Source organism: Nilaparvata lugens, chromosome 1, assembly GCF_014356525.2.
Source record: "Nilaparvata lugens isolate BPH chromosome 1, ASM1435652v1, whole genome shotgun sequence".
Lineage (NCBI taxonomy): Eukaryota > Metazoa > Arthropoda > Insecta > Hemiptera > Delphacidae > Nilaparvata > Nilaparvata lugens.
Genome location: NC_052504.1, coordinates 34,385,146 through 34,395,055, shown reverse-complemented (window position 1 = coordinate 34,395,055; position 9,910 = coordinate 34,385,146). Strand labels below are relative to the sequence as shown.

General features: G+C 30.4%; 1 protein-coding gene across 2 annotated transcripts in view; it reads right to left on the bottom strand.

Annotated features, from left to right (window-relative positions):
- Positions 1-4,459: 4,459 nt before the first annotated feature.
- The window catches only part of LOC111048262 (phosphatidylinositol 4-kinase beta), a 48,029-nt gene continuing 42,578 nt past the window's right edge, over positions 4,460-9,910 (bottom strand). The window contains exons 17-18 of one of the 2 annotated variants that reach the window (XR_005571162.1): positions 9,395-9,444; positions 4,460-7,587 (exon numbers count right to left, since the gene is read on the bottom strand). The gene's annotated coding sequence lies outside the window, so the exon portion shown is untranslated. Of the gene's footprint in view, positions 9,445-9,910 lie in introns of both variants that reach the window. The other variant, XM_039426771.1, reaches the window with a different exon arrangement.

The following is a 9,910-nucleotide window of genomic DNA, read 5'->3' as shown; positions in this document are numbered from 1 at the left end:
TTTCAATTTATCTATTGTTACAAAACTAATGATTTCACACAAACACTAAATATTTCGCCTACAGTTGTAGGGAAATGCGTAAAATAGAGAAATTATGCATCATATGATTATTATATTAATATGGAATAATACAATTGAAATTAAGAGAATTCCATGCTCTATAAGCTCATCATCAGCATGGAATTTATTCACTAACCGTTGAAAAATGATAAGGCCAAAAAAGCAAAACATTCGAGGCAAAGGTGATTTTTTTTAATGTCAAGTTAAAGAGGGGGTATATTATTTATGATTTATCTCAAAAACTTTAGAAACTATGGAAAAAGCTTTTAGATGAAAGTTGTAGGTAATTTTGTATAGAAGCATGTTCGTAAGACGTATATTTTTCTAAATATATGTGGAGATGGGATAACCACAAAATGGTACCTTCAAACCACCCCCACCCCCTAAGCACATTGTGTAGGTGTGGGGAAATTTGATATGTCAACCTCCGTACTACCCTAACCCAGAGATTGAACCAGAACCCAGAGATAATGTAAGTATTCTTTCCTCTATGCCTAAACTGAACTGTGGAGTCACTGAATTGTCTTGCAAACATTTGCCTCTACACCCTTATTTGAGCATTGGTAGCGTTGACTATTAAGCCAGCTGCACTAATTCGAAAACTCAATTGGAGTGCGTTGCGTTGGATTACGAAGGTGTTGGTTGAAAAACTAAGGCCCGGTTTCCGAGCTCCTCATTTAGTTGAGCTCTACACTTTAAACAGCTCGAGTCTGACGAAATAAAACATTCCGAAATAATTCAAAATGGCTGAAACTTTATACACTATTTTTTTCTCTTCATTTTATTTTGTGTTCAGTTTTCTAGTTTTTGAAATTTAATATAAACGTAACTTTGACTAGGACTACGCCCCGTTTCGGAAAGCCAATTTCTGACTCCAGCTGTATAAAGTCTAGAACTTAGCTAAATCGGAAAGCGGCCCTAAGAGTGAAAAAATTACCACATAGGCCTACTAGGTGTAAAAATACCAAGCCATCAACAAGACCGGTGAATGCTGAAGAATCAAGTTGTATTCAAATACAGCAGCATTTATTTACAATGATATACAGTAAAAAGCAGGTGATAACATAATAGAAATTCAAGTGATAATGCCGATCTAATGAAGTCGGCAAACTGGGGATGGGACTAAGAAGTTTTTACATTTCCTTCATGTATCATAATACATAATATGTACGGTATACATATGTACATATATACATATACATAATCATGTACGGTACATAGTTCTTGTAAAATTGTACAGGTTGCTTATAAAAGGAATTAACAACTTTGAAAGCACATAAATATTTATTGAAATTACTTACAGAATCTAGAAAGGTGTCATTTCGTTACAGAACACTTCAAGTTTAAGGTGTGGGAGTTATTTTGGTTCGATGTGACAGCCGTTGGTAATGCAACACTCGTACCAGCATATCAGACGTAACTTGTGCAACCGCAGCGATCTGATTGTGATCCGATTTCGGAGGCAATTAAGATTGTCTAGTAGAGATGGATCATAAATGTTATCCTTAATGAAACCCCACAGGAAGAAATCCATCGGTGTTAAATTCAGTGAGCGAGGTGGCCATGTAATTGGCCCTGCACCGCCAATCCAGCGAAGTTGAAAGCAATATTGTCTAGAAAATCCCGAACTTCTCCGTGGAAATAAGCTGGTGCACCGTCATGTTGAAAGTAAAAGGAGACTTGTTAATCTTGTTCAGAATGACAGTGTACCAGCTTATTTAGACGGAGAAGTTCGGGATTTTCTTGACAATTGATTTCAACTTCGCTTGATTGGCGGTATAGGGCCAATTGCATGGCCACCTCGCTCACTGAATTTAACACCGATGAATTTCTTCCTGTGGGGTTTCATTAAGGATAACATTTATGTACCAGAGAATCTTAATGACCTCCGTAATCGGATCACAATCAGATCGCTACGGTTGCACATGTTACGCCTCATATGCTGCTACGAGTGTGGCAAGAAATCGATTATCGGTGGAATGTATAGTATTGAAAAATATAAATTAGAAGCTCGTTTATGGATATAACTGTTAAGATATATTTCTTCTTTTGTCTTCATCCTACTTGAACTGTTGATATAAATATCTTGTAATTAAAATAATCAATATTAATCTTGCACTTTCACTCACGGCTGTAGGCCTACTGTATAGTACTATACTATACATACAACGGCTGTCACATCGAACCAAAATAACTCTAAATAACCTTAAACTCATGGGGTATTTTGTGACAAAGTGACACCTTTCTCAATTCTGTAAGTAATTTCAATAAATATTTATGTAGTGCTTTCAAAGTTGTAAAGTCCTTTTATAATCACTCTGTAGGCTATATTGAAAGCGTGCTTACTGATTACAAACTTGGGTGGAAAGCAGCTGTGCAAGAAAAATAATCTTTCATGAAATGAAAAAATCATTTCAAGTAAAGCTGGGTTTTTTGTGCGTAAATGCCGTCGTCGACCACGGTAGGGTGAGGATCTCAGATTGGGTAGATTTTAATTTGTCTAAATAACCTTAAAGATTACCTATTTTCAAATTATGTTTTAATGGGGGAGATGGGTTTATACTTTTTTATTCTTTTAAATGGAAATATGTTATATGTTGATATTATTAGAAATGTTTTATTCTTGAATAATAAACTCAAATAATAATGAAAAGTTATTTGATCAGCTGGTTTAGCACACTTGAAATTTGGACAATATGAATGTTAACAATGCTTGACGTCGTCGACTGCGGAAATTACGCACAAACGAAAATGCACCTTAAAGGTAGGCGCACACAAATCGTCATCGGACGGACGGCACACATCGGACGATTAGATTTGATGCATTGTTTTCAATTGGAGTGCGCATACCTATCCGCATCTTATAGGTATGCGCACTCCAATTGAAAACAATGCTTCAAATCTAATCGTCCGATGACGATTTGTGTGCGCCTACCTTTATGAAGAAACAAATAGATTCAAACTTTACAGTTGTGGTATGTGTGATGTGGTATATTTTCATCATAGATTCCTTCTATCATGAAGTGCACTCATCAAGAGTTGATAGAGGAGCACATTAGTATGCAAACTGAGTCCAATTTAAACTCAAATTATTTATAAATAAATAAGTAGCTTCAACATGTTTTATAATTTATTAAGCTTTGAATAGTATATCATATTTATAATAATCAAGCTATATTACAACATTTATCAACTGAAGATGAAGCCTTCAGCATCAAAAACCTGGGTCTTGTTAAAATATTACCAGTAGAAAATATAAAATATTGTGTTATTATTCAATCATGGAACGCCCGGTGCACCAGGGGCAGTTGATCACGATCACCCACAACTCACTTGAATGATTGACCCAAAGTAGTATAAGGATAAACAAACAAGGGAAAGTAGTGTGAGTGTCCCTCCCACACAAGACTTTTTCAATTTTAATAACGTATGATCGCATTTCGTAGGTAAATAAACATAGTCTGGCTGGTCAGATCTGAGTCAAGAGTTTTCAGGTCGCATTCTTATGAAATTGAGGGCCTCTGGCATGACTGATTTCAGGCAGCTGGGACCGACAACTTTACGCGTATCCATCAAAAACATCGAGTGGTCTGAGAAAAATATAATGGCCGGCAGAGATTCGAACCTACGACCTCTGGTTTACCAAACCACTCAACTTAAGAGTTAGTTAGGCCACTAGCAGTAGCCTACAAAACCAAGTTGATGTGAGAATTGGATTCTTAATACATATTAGACGAGCATGAGTTACCCGTGCTCCGCAAGGGTTTGTTAAAAGAACAAATACATTGAATTTAGTGTATAGTTCTTCTATGCTCATATTAAAAGTATTAACAACTGTAATAATATTTACAAACGATTTTATTTTAAGTAAAATTTGTAGGTAAAAATTGAAAAAATGTGTTCTAATTATTGAAATGAAAATATGTCAATAACATCAATCAAGAATCTTTATGCAAAATTTCAAGTTAATCAGGTCAGTGGATGCGTCAAACATGTATTTCCAGTGTCGTACATGTATAAGCCAATTCCTTACTTTATATTATATGCATCAGCATAAACTATACTAATAGATAAGTATAGAATATTTCTTCTATGATATCAGTATGTGAAGCAAGGCAAATATGATATTATTCATTAATAAGCAGTCGTATTACCACTTTAAAAAATACACTGAGAGTAAACAATTTATTTTAAAAATAAACATCCACAGCAAAACTTCAATAGACTCTCAAATTTTCTAAGAAAGGTATTAAAAAACATATAGTCATAGTTACATTTATAGACAGACACATACAGTAAAGTAATTCAATAGTTCGATACGGTATTAAATGATGGTTGGAATGAGACATTTTCAATACGACAGGATACAGACTTTAAAAATGAATAAGCCAAGCAAAAATTCATGTAAAACACTTTTATTGGTTTAAAATCGGATGTAGCTATATAATAGTAACTTTGAGAGAAAATATTGAATAGCGATAAGTTTTATATCAATATTTATAAAATGAAAGAAAAACATGCATAAGAACTATTATTACAGTAAATATGTTACAACATGGCCCATAATCATCAGTCTTAAAAATGCATGTTTTTATTAATATAAAAAGCATCTATCAATTGATGAGTATATACAACAAAAATCTACTGTAGTGATGGACTGGAACCACCATTAATATCTAATGGTTACTTTAGTCGTACGTACGAATTTGATAAATTTGAAATCTAGACAATGATTATTTGAGTTCAAAAACACTTTGATAAAATTTTTAAATTTGCCAACACATTTTCATTAAGCATTTTTCAAATTGATCTAATAGCATGAATATTTTTTTCCAATTGAAACTGACAAAAAATATTTTCTACGATTTTGGCAGGAATAAGTTTGGGTGTTTACAATTTTAATTGAAGATTGAAATACCAAAAATTGAACAGAATGCATTATAAACAACAATAATAAGCATATAAGTATTACTAGTTGTTTTAAACTTTATATTTCAGAAGCAAATGTATTTTAGTTGAAATTCGAATAATTAGAGGATTATTGAATTTCCGTAATTCCATTTAACCGAAACTATTTCGTAGTTTTACGATAGACTGTCATAGTTACGTGTTTAAATTGAATGACAGGATTCAGCTATAGTTTTCATACTACTCACTTGTACGTTAACAAGTACAGAAGAACCCTTAATCCGGCACTGTCGGGTAGGAAATAACCAATATAATGTGAACTATGCTTCTTAATGAATCTATGAGCTTCTATCTTACATATATCTTGCAGAAATATGGTGATTAGAGATTCAAATTTATAGGTAATTAAATGAGTTATCTTTCGCTTTCGCAAGAATGCAAATGTTATTATATGAGATCTAACAATTGATTGAAAACTAAAACAATGTCATGGACATTCAAAGGAACTGAAGTAGTTATAATGCTATTCAATATTTTAATGTCTAAAATATTTAATTTTAATTGTAATGGTGTACATGAAAAAGAAGTAGCTAGTCTTTAGAAGGGTTTTGTAAGAAATATTAATACAGTACTGTTGTATTTCATAGTATGAAGTAGATAATGGATGTTCGTGACTTGTTTTTTCTCAAAGAAATTAATAGTGTAGCAACATCCTAATGCACAGTATAGTTGTATAAAGTCTGTATTGAACCTTTTATAAATAAATAACGTCGGACATGCCTGGTCCCCGACTGGCTCGGATTATCAAGGATCTGCTACTTGTTGAAATAAATAAAAATACTTTACAAAAAAATGTAATCCTGATTAGAGAGGCTTTATATTTCCAACGACATAAAATTTATATTATTTCACAAAACATTATTTTTTATATAAATATATTATGTAAAAAATAATAGTTCTCAACAAGCAATATTCACATAAATATGAATTAAATAGCGCTAACTATGATATTCAAACCAAAATATAGCAGAATAAGATTAAACAATTCTGCTTCATATTAGATTAATTATTATATCTATAAATAATTGAAATATACACTGAGCAAAATATCAAAGGCTTAAGTTTCATTTATATAATGTATTTACAAAAATGTATATACAAAGAGAAATGTACACATTGACAGTCTGGTTGAAATTCGTTTTATAAACTTGGAAGATAAAAATCAGTTTTCTTTCCTGTGTTGTTGATAAGAATGGTAAAGATATGGGCAACTAAAAGGAGCAATCTGCATTATATAATGTAAAACATCAAAGCCAAGATGAAAATTGTTTGGAATTCAGTGTAGCAATACAAAGTTGACGGTTAATATACAAAGAAGCGGAGCAAATTAAGCATATTGTACAATATTGCTGATTGAATTTATGAGAAGTTAGTCAAGATTAGTTATAAGGAAACATCAGATCTGTGATCTATACAGAGTGCTAAGATGATGATGATGATAATAATAATAATGTTATAGAAAGGTTGATGATAAATTGAACGTATAACGTCAAATTGTTTTAGATTTCTTCAATCTCAAACAACTTTACATAGAAATTTAAATTAAGTACAAAACGCTTGTTTTAAATTGGACAAATGAGAAAGATAGATAGATAAAATCTATGGACAATGGAAAAATGATTCATTACAAGAATTTCTTAATAAATTAATATTTATATGACTTATAAGAAATATACCAACTAGATGAATAAACATTTCGAATAAAATAATAGTACTAAAAGATAATAACTCAACTTGTTATTAAATAATAAATTTACTGCAGGTTTCTTAATTCTTTTGAAAAAATGGGTGAATTACTCTTGATTATAAACTCTTAAGGATACTATAATCATGAATTATTTCAATGGAGTGCATAAGATATAGATAATAACAAAAGATATGTTAGAAAAGATGAATTACAACTGTATATAGTTATAATTAGTACACTAAATTGAAATAAAAGTGGTTTTCAAAGTAAATTTATTGGCGTTCCAATATTACAAAGGAAACATTAATTTGAGCCTGCCTTAATGTTTTACGGAGAGAGTTTTGTAATCATGATTTTATCAAACATGTAGTGCTCTAATTACTAAAATCCTGAATGCATTATAACTGTATAATTATCTAACCAATAATTTGCCAATCGCACAGATGCAGCTACTAATAAAAGATATATCATAATTTTTATTTGAAATACTTCAATAAGAAATATCACAAATATTTACAAATTTGATTTATGGAAACAATTTACACGAATTAAACACTTCTCTTTGGATGGTAAGAAAATATTACATCATTTAAAATTTTTAAATACATTGCTCACATAAAATAAAATAATTTTATACAAATTAAAAAAAAAGAATATCGTTCATAAAATTTCAAATAAGAAAATAACCTAAAATACTGAATTTAGAGATTCGAATTTCAAATAATTTTTGAATTAGATTTATACATGACACGAATGACATGTCTGTTTGATTTGCCATCATCTAATGGCAGGCTCTGTCTGATTTCATTCTAATAGTTATTATTAGTGGCATTAATTTATCGAAATCTGACGTTGGAATTTAATCATGTAACCTACAAAAAAGCAAATAAAAATAACAAAATGAAAGTAATAACATAATAGAACAAAAAATCTTAAATTCAACATAATAAATTACGTCGAAATCAAAATCAGTTCAATTACCTTAATATAGGAACTAGTTCCAAGCCAATTATTAGGAAATCAAGGTGAATGAAAATAATTTTATTTTCTTTTAATATCTTGAAAATGTAAAAAACAAGCTTCAATTATTGTAATTGTATTTTTTAATTGATTAACTACATTGTTTAAAATACTAAATATATAAGACAATTATTTTCAATTGCCTAAGAAATAATGTTTTAAATGAAAACTATACACAAAAATATATTTTGAGTTTCATCTAGGCCTCTACTTTGTCTCAGAAATTAAATGATTACGATTAACACCACCAGGTGGATTTCAATTCATTTCATTATTATTATGTGATGTTATTAGACGATTGTAGTACCTTCGTAATAAATAATAAGAATCAAGTATAAAATAATATTACTAGGCTACTTGATGATAGATTAAGACTATATTCGATAATTCACACTCAACACAAAACAATCAACCATACAAATGTTGGACACATGAAATGTATAAGATAATATAAATACAGTTATATAAATAATATAGAATAACAGGCTTGTAAGCCATAGTTAGAAACTTCATTCACTCCTTTAACCTCAGAACTTCCTTTGAACAGACACAACAGAGTTGATTTAATTTAATAATATATTCACGTTCTTGAAAATATATTTATTGAATAAGATTCACGGAAATATAATGAGTAGAATAATAATACCAGAGACTTGATTGATATTTGGGCATGTCACATTTTATCTAGCATAAATCATACAACTGTCATGTGAATCAAGGTTGGTGCAAATAATGGAATCAGCTTAATATTATTCTGTTAAAATAATAATTTGACAATATAAAATTAATATGATAATATGTTTCATTAGTTGAGATTTTTTTAGGTTTTCAGGTACTCAATTAAATTATTATTATTGTATGATTTATTAGTAGTGTTCTTAAATGTGAATATATTTGAAACGGTTTGAGATATCGATGTGTGGTTTTCGCCATTCATTTTCTCTTGGATTCTGTATCGAAATAATGTATCACATGACCACCTTCCAATTTAAGTTGTATTACGGAACAAAATTTTTAATCCATAGAAAAGTAGCATTTCTGATAAAAATTGAATCTCCGATAGAACTTATTGTCAAATCTATTTTGTAACAAAATATTGAGCCGTTTCCATAATATTGTTACCAACTCTGTCTATGATCATACTGTATTCATAATTTATTCACACTTTTTTAGGAAGAACTCAATGCAAAATTACACATAATTTATTTTGGAAAAATTCAACAATAGCGTTATAAAGTTCAATTATTCTAGAAATAATTATACAATATGAAAATTCAACTTGAAAAGGCACTTCTGCAATTCAGCAAAAAATCAGGTCTGCTAATGAATTAAAGATGATGAATTTAAAAAAATATAATAACCATCAACCCATGTTTGGGGAAACAATTAATTTAATTTGCTACCTACAAAAGTAATAATAATAATAATAATTCCACTATGACAGTATTAAGAGTTTACCAATGGAAGGAATGCACTATGATTCATATAAAGATTTTCATCTCCGCCGATTACAAGAAAACTTCTCAACAAGTTACATCAACAATAAATAAAATTTATGATATATAAATAAATCCATATACATCTTAAATTATAATATATAATAGTGATATATCATTTCTATAGTATTTCTATTCAGAATTTTATTCAACGAAATCTTACCTCTTCATGCGAAGTCAAAAGGTGTGAGTTTTGCCAAGTGAAAATAAAACCTGAAACAAAATTGAAATTGAAAACTCGCGAAATAGAACGAAAATATAATGCTCTGGAAAGTCTCAGTAGGGTTATGGGTGAAGGAATTAGGAGTGTGGACGCTGGCTGGCAGATGGAGCCAGACAACTTCCCTCTTGGCCTCAAAATCCTGACACAAATTAGTTTTCAAATTCTCAGAATGGTGGACAACTGAATGGCAGTTGTTTAGTTGCCAGTCCACTAATGCGTGAGAGGGGATTCCCTTTTAGCCTCTTACGACACGCAGCGAGTTTTTATTTTAGATCATCATCTCTTAAACAACAGCTGGAATCAGAGTAATGACTGGAAAGTAATAATATTTGATTGATAGTTGACGAGGCTCCTGTTCTGAGAGTGTATTATCACAAATAAGTATGCTTATGTATATAGAATGTAAATAGAATGAAGTTATAGTTTCAATTCTGGAGATCATTATGTGTACAAAAG